This window comes from Bactrocera latifrons, unplaced genomic scaffold (genome assembly GCF_001853355.1).
Source record: "Bactrocera latifrons isolate USDA-ARS-PBARC rearing strain unplaced genomic scaffold, ASM185335v1 scaffold_124, whole genome shotgun sequence".
In the NCBI taxonomy this organism is placed as follows: Eukaryota; Metazoa; Arthropoda; class Insecta; order Diptera; family Tephritidae; genus Bactrocera; species Bactrocera latifrons.
In genome coordinates, this window is record NW_017534675.1 from 741,927 (window position 1) to 758,429 (window position 16,503).

General features: G+C 35.8%; 1 protein-coding gene across 1 annotated transcript in view; it reads left to right on the forward strand.

Annotated features, from left to right (window-relative positions):
• The first annotated feature begins 3,766 nt into the window (after nucleotides 1-3,766).
• Nucleotides 3,767-16,503, forward strand: part of LOC108978618 (ets DNA-binding protein pokkuri) — a 69,955-nt gene continuing 57,218 nt past the window's right edge. Inside the window, exon 1 of the mRNA XM_018948994.1 lies at nucleotides 3,767-5,539. The gene's annotated coding sequence lies outside the window, so the exon portion shown is untranslated. The remainder of the gene's footprint in view (nucleotides 5,540-16,503) is intronic.

Sequence of the window (16,503 nt, forward strand, 5' to 3'; positions counted from 1 at the left end):
TAGCCGAAATGTTTCATCCGGTCATCGAAAATTAGTGGAAACGGGTGGAGATATGCAAAAAGAGCCGTGGTGGCCGTACGGCAACATTATTTTTCAAATCATAAATAACATAAAATTATCTGAACAAACAACATGTAAGCCATTTTGATCAAATTTGAGTGTTTTACAATAATTAATTTCAACTTCACAACGTTCTTATTGGCAACCCCTAATCTTGCATTTTTGTTATTTGACAAGACGTTTTCATAAAACTTTAAAGGAATTATCATTCTATTTAGCTCAGACCATATAGTTGCCAATGAAACTGATTGATAAAGATCTCTTTATACGCTTTTATGTTTTAAAATATATCCTGTTTTGTTATAAAAAATGCACCTGTGGACGTTATTATGACTTCGGAGTACCCGAAGTAAATTTTTTTGTTTATTGTCAAATTATTTCAAAAATGCTTTCAGATCAAATATATATTAATCTTTATAATAATAAGTTTACATACCTTTGATGACTTCCAAATATCTAGCCTCACACGCTGCACCTGCTGCTTGCCTGCCTCCATAACTTCTTTGTTAACAGGCGGATACCTGTATTAATAATTCACACTTCTTGCATTACAATTTATTATAATATTACCTCATTTTGCTACTTAATTGTTTGTCTTATCATTATAATACATATAATAACCGAAATTATATATTTGTTAAGTATTTATAGAATACAATAGTTGCGAACTGGCTTCCCATGAAAAGGTTTCACTACAAATATTTATTGTAGTAAACACAGTAAATAATATGCTAACTATTACTTATTACTGTGTTAATTAACACAATAGGGTTTAGTAAACACTTTATTACTTATATTTAACACAATTTTATAATTTATTTATATTAACACCTCACTTAAGCCCATGCAGCAGCACAATTACAATTTTATAATTCACTTTATGTCAAATAACAGCTGATTGGCGGCAAATTTACTCGCTGCAGCGGAAACTGACGCGAATGACTCGTAGAAAGGAAGCGGAAATATGGTTGCATTAAAAATGTTTGTTCTACAGATATACGTTATCAGCTGATGGTTAGATAATTGGTTAGATTTGGATATAGTTTTTAGTAGTTTTTATATATGCTTGAGAAAGCTTATTGTAGTTAATAAAAGAGATGTAACTTTTAATTAATGGTGATTTAATAACAATTGTTATAATATATATTTAATACTAGTTATTATCATTTATAATTGGTTTAATATATATTTAAAAGTAATTATTATTATTTATAATTAATAATAATGATTGTTTTAAAGGCCTAAAAAAAGTATTGTCATTTATAATACATAATAATATGCGATTATAATTTTTCTTAATATTTAATTCCATAATTTACATAAAAAACTGTTTTTTGCGAATTTCCTTAGAATTATTGTGGGTTCATATTTTCATTGTTATTACTTCCAAGAAAAAGCTCCCTGTAGGGTGTGGTATATACATACATGTATGTACATTATAATATTTGCAAGTTGTATAGTAAGTGCTAGTGGGAATAAATCTTGCACTTTGTAGGAGAGAGCGTGAATAGCGGAAGACGGAACCTGTAAGCATGTAAGCGTAGTGTTTTGTTGTCAATATTATTGACAGAGTGGACGATGCACATTTTTTAACGGTACTGCCATAAAAGTACTTTTAAAAATTGGCAACAAATTGAAAAATACTTATTTTCTTTCATCTTATTTTTAATATTATCCAAAATGAACTGTCATGATTTTAATTAAAAAGCTCACCAAAAATTTTTTAGATGACTTCTGAACATAGTTTCCTAAATAATTTTTAATTTTTTTGCAGTGTTGGTAGTTTTTGTTTGCTTAAAAGTACTATTACCTTCCGTTTAGGTATACCCGAGTGTCGTTCAATGCAACTTTCTTTATAAGGCTCTGCTTTGTAAAACATATCAACCTTATCCATGCTATATATGACATAATAACGGTATCATTCGTGGATTACTTGTCACTCCCACCACATAACGTCTCAAAATTCCATATACTCATTTTTTACATAAGTACTAAACCTCAAAATGTAGGTTATTAAATGTCGGTAATGTCTCCCCATGCAATTGGGCATAAATAACTTCTGCTTACGGTAACCTGTTGTCTGCCAGTGTGCTGTGCAATTTTCTTTCACTTGCAATTGTATTTCAACGTAGCTTTTGCGCTTACCAGCTGTTGTTGACGTGCGTGGAGCGCAGCAAAAGCCAAACGGCGTTCTCTCTTGTGCGCCGCTCTTTTGCTACGCTTTTTCGCCCATCGTCGTGCCACCCAACAGAGCGCACAGACGGGCAACCCTGTTCGTTCGCTCGCTCGCTGGCTTGCTACTGTTGATTAACTAAAGGCGATGTGTGAAAATTTATTGTTGTTATTTGTTATTTGCCTGGCGTGCGTTTCGGTTGTGTGGAGTGCCGTCGGGTTTAAGATATATTCTATTCTATTATTTTATTATCATTTTCAAAATAGTAAATGTGTTGCCGTAAAGCTATAGAGTTTTGAGCGCGTAGCGATAATTTATGATAAACATTTTTTGTTGTGTTTGATAATGATTCTGATGAATTCTATTGCTTTCGCATTACGGAGTCAAACATTTTGGTGACGAGTGAATAGAAGTAGGCAAAGTGCGCAACAAAAAAAAAAAATAATATAACGAATTACATGACAAATACAAAGCATAAGTGACGTAAAGTGCCGGTTGCGGATGCGGATGTGGATGTAAATGTAAAATAAAAATAATATAATGACATGCAAGAAAAACGAAATAAAAACATGCATACTGCAACAACAACAATGAAATATTAATAAAAAATCTGAAAACAATTTAAATTTGAAGTAAACTTTAAGTGTGGCAGCAATTTTTTATTATCAACAAATATAAAATATACATATGTAAATATAAATATTATATGCAAAGAATTTGCAACAACAACAAAAAAGAACACGAAATTAAGCAGTGAATCACGCTGCGCTCGTCGGTCGGTGTATAATTTCGTCGATAAATATTTGAATTGCTTTTGTGACAGATAGGAAATAGCCGAGCAAACACGCTCGTACCCACAAATACATACATAAGTGAGTTCGTATGTACGTACATATGTAAATGTGTGCCGCTGTATCAACTAAGCAAAGCAAAGTCAACGTATGACAGACAGCTGAGCATTTAGTGGAGAAACCGAAATCGGAAATAGCACAAAACATTTGTGGCGTTTAGGTAATAAGCGAAAAAAGAGTAAAAAGCAAAATTCGCGAACGCGCGTGTGAATTTGGAATTTTTCGACGCTTTCAATGTGTTTTTATTTTCACGCCTTCTTTTCTTTTTTTTGGCAATTTTGTTTGCTTAATAATACATTTATTCTTGGTAAAGCACATTTCTAATGCTAATAAAAGCGCCTTACAAAGTGCATGAGTAAGCAGCCAAATCAMAACAAAAAAAAAAAATTATAAAAACTAAAATACTTGTGCAAATCGCCAAGCGGAAATACCATTTGACCCAGCACTCGAGCGGGTACAAGTGCCAGCTAGCTGAGCGCAAAGCGGCGTACGAGAGCGTTGATGAACAATGCGACTGGGCTTGCTACATACTATACAATATTAACAGACGCTGAGTGAGAAAAATATATAAACAATTATTAGAAAAGTAAATAATTGTAAATTGAAATGTACATTAAAAATATATAAAATATAATTTAAAAATAAAATATAATATAATAATTAAAAAAATTAAAGAAAAAAACGCTAGTGCAGGGCAAAAAATTGCTTACAGCACCAATCACAGGCCATAAGAACAAAAACAAGTGCACACAACTCGTACAAAAACAATAAAAGAAAGGATCAAAATAGAAAAGTCGAAGAAAGAGCGGAAGTGGTAACACTAAAACAACGTAAATCAGTAGGTAGTACACAGCATAGCGGCTTGAAGTGGCGCTGTCATACACAACGACGTTCCTAGAAGCACTGCTATTAAGACGCTTCGACCTACCAGCAGCAGCTTCGCGGTGTCATTGAGCTTTGGCCAACACAACTAGGGTGTGCTGATTGCATTGTACATGCACTAGCACTGCAACACAGGCAAAAGTAGAACGAGTACAAGGAGGAAGGATAGAAGTACGCACGTTCACAAGGAAATGTGGTGGCAATAAAGAATATACAAAAGCAAAAACGAAAAAAATAGATTTTGTACGCAACAGGAAGAGAACTGCTTTCACGCGTGTGTAAACAGACAAATATTATATATAATTTTAGACAACAAGTTGAGGCAATAGCAAGCATTTGGAGGCGGGAATAGAAGCAAACATAATAAATAGAGACCAAAATTTATATTTGCAGTTTTTTGTAGTTCGAGACAAGAATAAAAAAAACTTTGTGGCGAAAAAAAATTAGCTCCACTAAAAATATAAAACAAATATGCAAACAATTTTATTAACGCCTATAACGGAAATCAACAACAACGACGTCAAATAAAATAATATTATACAACAACAATCATAATAAAATACAAAAACAACACGAGTAAGAATTAAAGGCAGTAATCACATCAGTAAACAATCAGCCGTCTGCTGTAGTAGTCTCACAGACAAGAGATATAAATAAATAAAACGTCGAAGATAGCAGCGCAGCGCAGCGCGCGTACTGCAACAATTACAATAATAACAACAGTTATCACAATAATAAACAGCAACAATACAAATCGTCAGTCGAACGTCAGCAACAAATCAACTCACACAAGTCAACAGAAGCGGAGTGTGAGTACGCATACAAACAAACATACATACTTGAGTACAATAAAAAAAAAAAACACAATCAGAACATATAATAATACAAAGCTAAAAAGAAAAACGAAAAATAAAAACAACAATAGTTCAACAAGCAGCTTCGTCAAGAACTAAGAAGAGAAAGGCAACAGCAACAGCAATAACAACTACAACCATAGTCGCCCCAAATTGTACGCGACTACAAACAAACAGACGGAAAGACCGAACGTCCGAAAGGCGGAAAGCTAAGAAACGCAATCGCATAAGCGCTGTAAGCAGCAAGCGAGAACACAAACAGATAGCCAACCAAGCAGCTGGCTGGCTATATACGGCAGGCGGGAGTTAAGCACTCGGGCAAAAGTCAACGCAGTCGACCATTTAGCCACCAAGCTTGGCCCTGTGTGGTGCACGCGCAGCCGGCAGACAACTGTGTTCTGGATCTGGACATATCCGCTTCCGCATTGTGTTTGGCTTCGCATTTATGTTCTGTTCTTTTACGCTTCGTTACACACATGTGTACGTTGTTACGTAGTGGTTCGTTTACGTCTTTTGGCATTTTGGTTTTGGCAAAGAAGACGGTCGCCAACAAGTCAGCGTAGACTACATATGGTACACACATACAAATATATAACGTTTTGTTGTTAGCGGAAGATATAGACAACTTGATATTTATTGGTTTCTCAGGAGCGGGCTGCATTTAAGCATAAGAAACGTTGTAGCTGTTAAACTTTACATGCAACATATTCTACTTTAAGGTAAGTTACAGAACTAGTTAAATAGTAAATAAAAACAAATATATGATTTAATATTAATTATTAATATACATAGACTTGATTATATTCCATGATATTGCTCCGCAGGCTCGCAAAGGGCCACAATGCGACTTTTCCATTTACATATATCGGTTTGCGCTAATTTCTTAATGTCAACTTTTTGGACCTTAGATATTTCGATGTCCTCCTCCTCGATGCTCCTTCTCCAGGTTAGATTCAGTCGGCGTTTTCGTGGGCTGCCTTACGGTCTCCAATCGATAGCGTTTCGTTCGATTGCGTCTGGAATTCGTATTATTATTCACCTATGCATAATTTATCTACAATTTTTGTTAATATTTTACATTTTTTGTTCTAAAATTTTTGATAATATTTGACACATTTTATGACATTGTTAGCTAGTCTTGTTCCTAACGATAAACCAACCTTAATTCGGATGAAAAGCCCGCCTTTTTACCAGATATGTTTTGTCAACATGTTGTCAACATGTTATCAATACATATCTTCGGCAACCTCATCTGCATCCTTCTTAGATTCATTTTTGTTAGCGCGATGACCTATGGTAATATACCAACATATAATATGTATATTTTCCTGTTTTTAAACAAGACTACCTTTAGGTTATAGCGTACTCAGTTCTACTTCAAAATTTATCTGAGTTTTCTGAAAGGTCTATTTTATCTTTAAGTTGATTTCGGATGAAAAGTCTTTTATTGTTTGTTTTTAAGCCACCTGTACTATTGTGAAATCTTCCTCCTTAACTTGTTTCCTCGAACTCTGGCATTTGTGTAGTTTGGTTCTAACTATCGTTAGTCGATTTTTCTTATCCACCCTTCCTTGCATTACCATAGTTTATTTGATCCCTTTTACAAATCAATTCTAACCATCTGACAAGTTTTTGGGCACTTTATGTGTTCTTCGGACCTTCGACTTACTTTATCTATCCCTTTACCTTTTCTGCTAATGTGGAGGTAAATTTTCAGTGTTTGAAGTAATTTTCTGCTTTGAAAAATCACTAAACACTGAAGATGAGAAAGCTGACTTATTTGTTATTAATTATGGCTTTGACTCCGATGCATACATAGCAAAATAATCGGGTCTTATGCCCCAGTTGTTGGCAAATAGTTCTGTTTCACATTGATTTTAGAAATGTTTACTAATCTGTGAACGACACTCCTTTCTATATCGCACTGATTTCATTGTAAAGATAATGAGAGTTATCGAGATACTACCCTATAACATAAAGTTTTGAGAAGTAACATAAAATAAATGTGGTTTTACAAGTACAAAATTTAGAGAGCCATACTTCCGCAAAAAAAAAAAAAAAAAAAATCCAGCAGGCCTCCCATCGCAGGCTAAAAGTAATATATTCCTAAAAAGGAGCATATATTGTAGTATATAAAGAATGATCCATTTCGGGGTTCCCTAATTCTTTTTAAAGAAAAAACACTAAATCTTCAAATTTAATGGGGAATGTTTATTATCATATTCGAAAGAACATTCTAAGCCTTTTTTTAAGGTTATCACTTTCAAATGTTGGCCGCGGCTACATCTCAGATGACCCATCCGTTGAGTTCAATTTTCGATACCTCGTTCTAGCACTTCAACTGGTAATTGGCGAATGACACTCGTGATGTTTTTTTCCAAGGCCTGAATCAAAGCGGGATTGTCCGCATAAACTTTAGAATTTACATATCCCCACAGGAGAAATTTTAACGCTGCGATGTCAAACGATCTTGGTGACAAATCGACCGGCCCAAAACCAATCTGCTCGCCGTAGTGTTCTCGCTGTAAATCCATTGATTGATGCGATATGTGCGAAGGGGCGCCGTCTGGTTGAAACCAAATATCGGCGAGATCACGAGCTTCAATTTCAGGCATAAAATAGTCGGTTATCATGGCACTTTCAATGGTCGTCATTGACGGTTACGTTCTCACCGACATGATTTTTGAAAAAATATGAACCAATGATTTCACCAGTCCATAAAACATACTAAACCGTTGTTTTCTCTGGATGAAATGGTACCGCTTGAATCTGTTCAGAATACTTTTCGTCCCAAATGCGACAATTTTGCTTGTTTACACATCCATCAAGTCAGAAATGGGCTTCATCGCTGAAACAAAATTTGGCTCGAAAATGTCAGATCTTCTTGGAACTTTTCAAGAGCTCATAGAACGAAGCCCTATAATTTGGGAAGGTCGAGCGGTTTCAATTCTTGCACAAGCTGTATTTTGTACGCTTTCAATTTAAGATGACGTAAAATTCGCTAAGTCGTTACATCTGTCCATCTGTGTTACTGCGAGCGGCACCGAATCGACTCTCAGTCTCAGTTTACATTTGAATCGATAGATGGCGCTGGAGGCTTATAGTGAAACCAAAATTAAAACGGACCAACAAGCCTAGTACTGTTATGAAAATATATTTTTAAATAGAAGTGTTTACTTACAAATTTTAATCGATTATTTTAAATATTTTAAACAACATTTTAAATATTTTTATATACAACCACCACATTTTAGCTTTTGCTTAAAATTTTATGATTTTATTTGAAACTAAACGAATTACGTGCAATTTTTATTACGATCATATAAGACGTTTTCTTCTTTTACATTTCTTTTTAATTTCCCACACTGACTAATAATGTCGCAATTCTGAAAATAATTGTAATATACACAAAAATATGATTGTAGCAAGTCATTGCTTAAATTGCTCGACAAAAATGTAGAAACATCTATGAAAAATGTTGCTATTTCCCTTTTGATTAGAACCTTATCGGTTTCATCGGCAAGAAGTACTAAAAAATACGACTATAGGTATCGACTAATTTCCTCCATGATTTATGGGTGCAATATATACGTACTAAATATGTACGTATGTATTACATACAAAAATATGCGCAGCACCCATTGTGACGACAATGGCTAAAATAAAAAAAAAACACAATAACTGAAATCTAAATAAAATATGGTATGGCAAAAGCAGCAAAGGCGGCAACACTAGCACAGCAAGCGCCGATCACTTGTGCTCACATAACGATCAATAATTGCGGACTTAAAGTGCTGAATTGCAAATTGCCATACACTGGCAACAAAAAGGGAAGCAAAATTATATATGGAAAAAATAAAATAAAATAAAATAAAATAAAATAATTAAGCTTAAAAAATAATAAGTGCGACACATAAGAGTCTGTATGCTTATTTGTAGGTACAAGTGTTGTACATATTTATATAAATGTATATATGCATATACATGTGACGAAGTATGCAAAATGCGAAAAGTATTTCCTTATGTATGCGCGCCGCTGCACTGTGGTGTAGGCTTATCGCTAATGGCGCAAAACTAAAAAGAACACCAAAATTATTAATACTTACATATGTATATACAAACATTTGCGTCTGCAAAAATGTTGGAGCCTTCAAAAAAATAAAAATAAAAAATATATATGGAAATATATATAACGTATAATTTGCGGCAGTTCCTGCTTCTTCCGCGAATTCCGCATTTGATTGAATATTTTATTATCGCAAGTGCAAAAGCTATTGATTGCATGTATGTATATATATACAGTTGAGGTATGCAAATACATATATGCTATATGTACATATGTAAGTGCACGTTGGCCTGCACCTGATCGCGCGTCGCCTACTGCCCGCACCGCGCGCTTGTAAGTACTTACAGCGCGCCACTAGCGCGCTCGACTAGCAATTACATGTGTATGCGCGTGTGTAGATATGCGCGCCGTTATAGAAGCTAGAAATCGTGGCGCGTCGCCTGTTACCAACCCTTCCGCCTACTCACAGGACGTCAAAACGTCAACGCCAACGCCAGCGTCGTCGTCGCAATTAGCGTACGATTAAAGTGTGTAAGGCGCAAGACGCGCGGCAAACCGCTTAAATTACAATTGTGAATGTATGTGGGTGTGTGTGTGTGTGTGTGTGCTTGCACGAATATATTGCATGTAATAGCAGGCGTCAGCTAGATTTGCTGTCGTTAACTATTTCTCTTTCCTGGTTTTGATTCTGGCTGGCTGATTTGTGCGCGGTCTTCCCCCCTCCACAATTTGCAAAGAAAAGCGCGGCGCACAGAAGAAACCGAAAACCCGCAAACATACATATGTGCATACGTAAATACACTTAGTCGGGTAGAAACACACACAGAAGCGAGGCAAAGCAAATACAATAAATTAAATTCACTTCCGCATTGCTCCACAAATACAGCAACAGCGACAGCGACATAACACGACAGCAGCAGCAGTGGCAACGACAACGTAAGAGCAATACGATGTACAAACGAAAGAGCGCAACGTCGGTGAGGAAGACAACGAAGGTTGATGAAAACGACCAAAAACTATGCGCGAAAAGTGCTGGTCGTCGCCACCACCAGTCATAGTCGCGCGCGTCGTTTTGGTGTGCGCCTCAACCAAAGCTAGAAGCAGCACCTAAGTGGGAAAGCTGACCCGCGTAAGTCACTTGCACACTTTCAGCAAAAAACTTAACTGCGAACATAAATTACGAGTACAATGTGGGTTTGCCGCATGCGCGCGGCGTTCTATCCCCCCATTCAGTTCCTTAGTTAGACGATCGGTCGGTGGTTTGGTTGGTTGGTCGATCGGTCGCTCGGTCAGTTAACCAAGTGATCAGTTGATAGGGAACTCAGTCGGCCCAGTCGTGCATGACCAGTTTCTGCTGGCGCGTAAAACGTACCGACGTTTCATAGGAACTAGAATATATTTACATAATGTGATGTGTAAGTACATGTATCTCGGCCACAGATGCTACACATCGATCGTCTTGAGCGCTGAGACAGTGTGAAATAGAATTCCAGATTGTTGCTTTGAGGGGAAGGTAGGGTTGAAAGACCCTAAAGAAAAGTAAAAGTTTTAAGATTCCAACTTTCACTGATATGAGCTTAGAAGTTTGTGAGAGGGTATCAAAATCAGATTTTCCTGTAAAAAATCACAATAAGAATTCCTTGGTATAGTAAAAGATAACAATACCCTCAGAGTTTTGTAAGATATATGTATGCATATTTACTGGTATAGACCACTTACGCGGTTATAGCCGAGTTAACAACAGCGGACCAGTCATTTCTTCCTTTCCCAATTTGGCGCCAATTGGAAATACCAAGTGCAGACCGATCCTTCACCAGCTGATCTCTCCAACGGAGTGAAGGTCTTCATGCCTTTGCACCATATAGCAGGACCGGAATAATGAGTGACTTATAAAATTTGATATAAAGACAGTAAAAAAGTATTTCTTTAAGCCATTAGTTTTGATATAACTTAAAAACAAAGTTTTCAACCCAATATTTCTCCCAATTTTCCCTCGAAAATTTATATGCTTTTGAATTTCATAAGAAAAGCCCCGGAATCGGTCAAAATTGTTGGGAATGTTCTTAATCGGTGCTCACCAAAAGAACTTGCTGTTGGGATAATCAGTATTCAAGACAGTATATGAAAGAAATTTTTGTGGAGGAACGGAAATAAATGAAATTTCTTCGAAGTAAAGATCTTTCAGACTAATAATACTTCTTTAAATATAAATCTTTCTTGAAAATATTCTTGCCGATCACAAATATCAAGTAATTTTGCTAAAGCGTCGAAGCAAAAGGAATTAACCTTTCTCCTGTTGAAAAGGTATGGATTAGGCTTTAAAAATCTATTCTGAATATCTCATCTGAGAAGTATATGAAATTGAGAAATTTTATTGCATAAGCTTCTATTTCTACTTTATAATTTCTCGCGAAAGCCCAAAGCAATCCGCACATACTCACTGTATGCCTGACATGCATCCATGCGAACGCAGCGTAACGCCAACCCAACGACCGCAACCAAATCTCAATCTCAGCGAAGTACATATGTATGTATGTACATAAGTGCTAAAATAAGTGGAAAATAAATAAAGTAGGAAGTGAAGCGCTGAGCGCGTTACAGTCGAAGTCACCGGTGAGCGTGAACACGGTGGCGAGGACGGCAAGCAATGAGAAAAGAAAGGCGAATCAGCGGTAAAAAAGACAATGACTACGAAGAAAATACAAGTATTGAAGTCTGCGCAGAGAAGGGAGTGAATAATAATAAATAAAATGCAGCACACACTCTCTTACATGTTCTCTCAAGTGCTGCACCGCGCATTACACTTGTAAGATTATAAATTGTTGTAAACTGAGTGAGCGCATTTTTAGTGGATGCGAGAATGCCTACATCAAGACTGAGTAAAACTCCGTTGGAGAGCGCCTCTGTGTAGGCTGAGAAATATTCATAAGTAAGCGCTAAAGAAGCCGCATTAAAAGAGCGCAGTGCGCCTGTTCATTTCGATCAATGCGCGGAATTTTTTATATGTGTGTGTGTAGAGAAATAAATAATTATTTGCATTTTTGCAAACTGAAATGATTAGCGTAGAAAAATGCATACTGTTCGGAGAGCGCGCTTGAGAGCGAACGAGTGATTGTGAGAGCATCAGTTACTGAGCGAAGGCGCGATCACTTGCCGCTGACGCATAAAGAAATCAATTATATTTACTATTTTCTGCGTGGAAGCTTGATAGCTGACTTATGCGGTAGCTTTATCTCAAAGTAAGCTTATACTTACTAAAACAACAAGCAACTGCGCTATGATCGGCACAGCTGTGTTGAATATTGGGCTCACGCTCCGTGCTTCGTAAGCAGGGACACAGGTGTGCGCGCGGTATTGTTGATGACGACGCTGGAAACAACTCAGAGGCGTTCGGGGCAAGTAAGCAAGTTATAGCCCGTCGCCATATACGGAAATGAAACTAGTTTAGTGATGTTTCACTTGACTTGGTATGGATGTGCTCCACTTACAGCAAACGTACCGACTATAACAACAGCAATGCAAAATACTGGCGTAACATGACTGCATAAGAAGGAGTTGCAGTTTTATTTATCTACTTACATATTTACTGACTTTGTGGGTAACCCATAGGTGGAAATATAATATGCTGACTTATAAATGAGGGACTTATAAATTGTTCACTAGGGTATTAAAGTATAATGGGAAATAGCATAACATAACATATACATAATAGCATAGCTTAGCACAGTGGTACATAGCATGGCATAAATTAACATAGCATAACAGAGCGTACAGTAACTTAGCATATACATATGTCTTAACATAATTTCATATAGGAGACATGACTTAACAAATTTAAAGTAGCCTAATAACAATTTAACGTAACAGATCATAACGTAACATTGCACAGCATGACATAACAATAATTTAAATTGAATTTGCGTAATAACATAACATAACACGACATGGCATAACTTAACCTAGCCTAACGTAGCATAACACAACTTAACTTAACATAGCACATTTTTTCACTACATAAAATAACATTAACATAACATAACCTAACTTTACATAACATAACTTAACATAGCCGAATAATATAATAATATAACTTAGGATAGCATAACATTGCGTACTTATGTTTCTTTGAAACTGCGTTAACTTGAAACAACAAGTGCTGATTATTTCAGCTTATGTGAACGCCAAAAATAGCACACACAGTTATATCAGCAGTTAAATATACATATGTATGTATATTCATTTGAACGAATATACATACATATTTATAGTTTATCAGCAGTTCGATGACTAAATTGCTTTTTAGGCATACAAGTGTGATCACTTCATTGGAAGGTGCCTTATTTATTCTTCAAGTTCTTAATGGTTTACCAAGAAGCAGCTTATCTCTTTCTTGGTTAAATAATTAGGAAAAAATATTATTAATAATTTATTTTGGGTCCATACTGCAATATCAACGGCTGAAGTTGGTGGATTACCGTTAATTTTTTAACCATTCACTCAATTTCTTAGACCCCATTTTAAGATTAGAATGTATGTTTTTCGGTGAAAGATTTCTGATGGTGATTCAGCCTAAATGTGCAATTTTGTTCATATTGGCCCTAATTTGTATTGGAAAGTGGTTATTTTTGCTCTTCACTTTTTGAATATTTTCTTCTATTGAAGAGATGGATGATCGTTCAGAACGAGGTATGTCGTCAACGATCTCTAGGCTTTTGTTTTTGTATCACCGTAAGTCTTTTCCAAAACGATTCCGTATTCTATTGTATTCTTCATTTAATTTTATTTATTTAATTGGAATTTGGTGTTTTGGTCCATCAAATAATGTAGGTAATAGGTGCTAAATAGCATAGAAACTACAATTGGGCTACTGTTGGCTTTTTTCTACCGTTCAGGGGCGGATCTTCGCTCTTCTCCTCCAAAAGTTAAAAATTGTATATTAAGTTAAGTTATATAAGTGACACTCTGCGAAGAAAAGGACTTTGAGTTACAAGTACAAAATTATGCAAAATCCTACTCCAGATTCGCGCCTGCCTCTTTTTAAACCTTTAACCTATCGAATTTCTCTATATTTAATAGTTATTAGATTTAATCTTCTTCAACTCAATCTATTGACTTAATTTAAATGGAGTATCGACGTGTTAAGGTTATGTAAAACGTTCTGAAAACTAAAAACTATAATATCTTTAAAAACTTGTATTATCAAATTCTAATTTACTTGAAAGATCCATTGTCTTAAAATACATAAAACTACGATTTGAGGTTATGTAAACTGTTGGAAAGATTTCCTTGAATTTGTAAAGCCCTAATTATATAAAAATTATTGTTGATTAATTGTACCGTAATTCGGTATTTTTGCTGATTAATTGTAGAAATTTCGGTAGTTTTGTTGATTGATTGTATCGTAATACGGTATTTTTGTTGATTAATTGTATTGAAATACGGTATTTTTGTTGACTAGTTGTACCGAAATTCGCTATATTTGTTGATAATTTCAAACATCCCTTCTAATTTTTATACTCTCGCAACAAAGTTGCTAAAGAGAGTATTATAGTTTTGTTCACATAACGTTTGTTTGTAAGTCCTAAAACTAAAAGAGTCAGATATATGTATATGATGAGTAGAGTTGAAATCCGTCTGTCCGTCTGTCCGCCCGTCCGTGCAAGCTGTAACTTGAGTAAAAACTGAGATATCATGATGAAACTTCGTACACGCATTTCTTGGCTCCATAAGAAGGTTAAGTTCGAAGATGGGCAAAATCGGCCCACTGCCACGCCCACAAAATGGCGGAAACCGAAAACCTATAAAATGTCATAACTAAGCCGTAAATAAAGATATTAAAATGAAATTTGGCACAAAGGATCGCATTAGGGAGTGGCATATTTGGATTTTTTTGGAAAAGTGGGCGTGGCCCCGGTCCCTACTAACTTTTTTGTACATATCTCGAAAACTACTATAGCTATGTCAACCAAACTGTATAGAGTCGTTTCTTTTAGGCATTTCCATATACAGTTCAAAAATSGWAGAARTCGGATAATAACCACGCCCACCTCCCATACCAAGGTTATGTTTAAAATCACTAAAAGTGCGTTAGCCGACTAACAAAAAACGTCAGAAACACTAAATTTTACGGAAGAAATGGCAGAGGGAAGCTACACCCAGGCTTTTTAAAAATTGAAAATGGGCGTGGCGTCGCCGACTTATGGACCAAAAACCATATCTCAGGAAGTACTCGACCGATTTCAATGAAATTCGGTACAAATATGGGTGAAATCGGTTCACAACCACGCCTGAAATCTCGATTATCACTTTATCATGCGAGAGTATAAAATGTTCGGTGACACCCGAACTTAGCCCTTCCTTACTTGTCTTAAATTAAATCCGTCCGCGTAGTTTGTATGGAGAGCACAAAATTTGAGGTGTGTTTCATATTCGGAAAATTATGTTTTCTGACAATTTCAAAGAAACATTCCATTTTTATTGAACCACAATCATTTTAGTGCTTCGAATTGAAAACCCACAATTTGGGATTATGTAAACCGCTCAGAAGATTTCCTCAAAAATATAAAGCTAAACTGTCTAGCTGAGAAATTACATAACTGCAAATATTTCGTGACTAAATAAACACACAAAGTATAGTGTACAACAACAACGAAATCTAATTCAAATATTTCTGTGTGTGCCAAAGTTTTCTAAGAAGTAATTTCTTTTCATTATGCGCACGCCAACACAACCAGTTTCACCTGCGCATATCAATATTTACATAAACATGCATCTGTTTATAACGGCAAACATACTTATATTCATACATACAAGTATGTACACATAAATAAACTTTAAGCTGCGCTTCCTTATACTCTTACTTACCCATACACATGCATATGCACATCTAGACAGACCCAGTAATACATTACATACATACATACAGCACATAAGAGGCACCTAGGTGACCCATTTTTTATTGTGCCTTTTCTTCTATTTTCCTTATTTACTTTTACATCACTGTTACAATATTTCACCAATCGAATTAATCAATTCCGCTTTGCAGCGGCAGCGAGTAAAAGAGCCAAAGTAAAGTCAACCAAAGCAAAAAGTAATCGCCCGATCGCACACATATACTCCACACGTGTGCATCTGTTACATATGATCGCGGTCTTGGCGGCGTTCGTTTGCTGCTTTGTTGGCCGTTGGCGCTTGGCTGGGTGACCGGCCAGTTGATTGTCTGTCCGTGTATTTKCTGTTGAGTTRAGCTTAGCTTTTATTGCTTTCAGCTGTGTTGCTGTTGCTGTTGCTGTTTTTGTCGTGTTGACCCAAAAAGCGCAGCTTAACACACAACGCTGCACGGCAATTGATAGATCGTTTGCGCGTTCAGTCCATATTCGCATAACTGGGTAAATAGTAAGAAATATTTGTATGTGGTGTTTGTAGTGAGAAAAGAAAAGAAAGGAAAGGTAGCAGGAAATCAGTTGAAATAGTAAAAAAGCAACCACAAGTATTCAAAAGTTGTTAACAGCAATAAAATTCATTAAATATCACTCGCTTTTAAACCATATTGATATTAAATTAAAGGTTTAACACTTTAGTGAGCACCTAGTACCTGCTCATAGTATATAGGAAAAA